Source organism: Sinocyclocheilus anshuiensis, unplaced genomic scaffold (assembly GCF_001515605.1).
Source record: "Sinocyclocheilus anshuiensis isolate Anshui unplaced genomic scaffold, SAMN03320099.WGS_v1.1 scaffold1743, whole genome shotgun sequence".
NCBI classification, from domain to species: domain Eukaryota; kingdom Metazoa; phylum Chordata; class Actinopteri; order Cypriniformes; family Cyprinidae; genus Sinocyclocheilus; species Sinocyclocheilus anshuiensis.
Genome location: NW_015552662.1, coordinates 101,373 through 103,611, shown reverse-complemented (window position 1 = coordinate 103,611; position 2,239 = coordinate 101,373).

Genomic DNA, 2,239 nt, shown 5'->3' with positions numbered 1-2,239 from the left:
TGTCGGGAGTAAATGACGACTGCTATGTTCATTATTACATCCAACAACAGAACACCTCAGTCGCTTAGGAGTCATTCTTGGCTACATCTGCTCCAGCGGTAAAACAATGGCGCTACTGTCAATCAAACTATCGTGGGCGGGGCCTGTCTGTGTGACATCACACAGACAAGGCATCTGAGATCGGCTCGATTTGAGAAAGGGGAAAACATTTAACCAGATTAAAAAAAAAAAAAAAACACCTGGTGGATTTTTATCATTATAGGGTGGTTGTGTACACACACTGCCAACACACATTTCAGTTCAAACAACTTGTAAAGGTGCATGTAGCATCCTATGACCCCTTTAAATTATATATATGTCTGCACTATGTTGGTACTTTCTGTACTTGAAGATCCTAACACACTTGACAATAAAGCTCTTACTGATTCTGATTAGTTAATCACACACACACACACACACGCACACACAAGAAGGAACACAGCATAAGCATCTCTTTAATTCAAATTTAATAACTTCAAAAAATGTAAAGGAGCTATAATTGTATATTACTTCAAGATTTTTTTCACATACAGAATTTGTCAGAGGAAAAGACAGATATGTAACATCTCACCAAAAAAAAAAAAATGATACAAGCAGAGGGAGAAAACAATGTACATAAAGTTAATAACCCCCAAACACAGATGAGAAAACAAACACTTGAGATATTCAAACATAATCCAGGTTGGTATTTTTTTATAATGAGAATTACCATTACACAGAAAAGGTGAGATTCTGTGAAGACCAAAAAGCAAACACATATTCATTTAATTCAGCTGGTTCATTCTCGTTCTAAACATTCTAAGCTCAACTTACAAAATGAGAATATTGGTGCTTGTTCGTGGAATGCTGGGTGGGTGTGAAAGCCCCTAGATTTACTTCTCAAACACACTGGTCTGATCAGTTAAAGGCAGGTGTATAAGGAAGACTACAAATGTGCGCGTTTGTGCACGTGCACACGTCAGAGAGAGAGAGAGAGAGTGTGTTTTTGGACACATTAGTGGCCCTTATACATTTACTGTATAGATGCTTGCATATGGCAATATCATGGGTCTCATCTAGCCGAAAGAGTAAGACACACAAATTAAAATGACTGACATAGTGCATTAGATGGCTGAAACCGATAAGTGAAGGAGGTGAAAAAACAACCACACGTTCATACAAATCATATAGAATTCTTTTCACAGTAAAGCATTACAGAGTTACACCTGACACACTGGTCTTATGTTGATTTTTGCATTATTCAAACAGCAATTTGTTAAAGATTTTAAGAATTGTACTGTAAATAGAATCTCTCACGTTTTCCTAAACTCTATGCATAAAACAGGTCTACTAACCTGTGCATGGTTAAACAATGTTAAATTCTAGAACCATAAGATCAGAAACTCCTATCTGACTGGCAGCTTGTAGTCAAATGAGAGGATTTCAAAGTACACATGGTTCAGAATATGTGCTTCACAGATGTTTAGAAGTTTTAAGGGATGGTAGCTTGATATAGGATTTCCGTAGAAGCCCAAATTGCACTTAAAGTTGTATTGTATTTACGCCACGCTAAAAACATTAACCTATAAACTTAACAGTTGTAAAATAATCCTAAAAGTTTTCATGACAAAATGTCATTTTTTTTAAACCATCAAACAAAATATTACTTGTTCCTCCTTTACTTTTTTACTGTTATTACACTTCCAGAATATTAGTACACTGTAAATGTATCATATTACGATCAGCATTCTAGGAATGACATGCAAAAACTAGTTGTTAAGTGTAACAATCTCCTTTTCCCTAAAGTGTCCTGTCCATGAGATCAGGACTAATAAGGCTAAGAAATGTAGGAGAGGGAGTATTTTTAGACTATTGGCTCCAGCATGATTCAAACAACCGGTGCAAGTTAAATGTGAGTACATCCACTGTCCTCAGGTAAACCTCACCTGGAAACAGACATATTCTCACAGGACATTAAACAGGTGAGACTAGTTTATTGTGCAGGTTGTCAAACATGTTAAGAAGTCACCTGGATTAATGGACATGCTCTCATCCATTTATTGAGCATATTGTTTTAAATTCTGATTGATATTCTAACCTGAACAAAGTCTTTAAGGAGCATGTTTCACTAGATTGTGTAACCTCACTCCATTTCAAGATTTTGCTAATAGAAACTGTCAAACGAAAGAGGCCAACCCCCCCCCCCCCCCAAAAACAAATT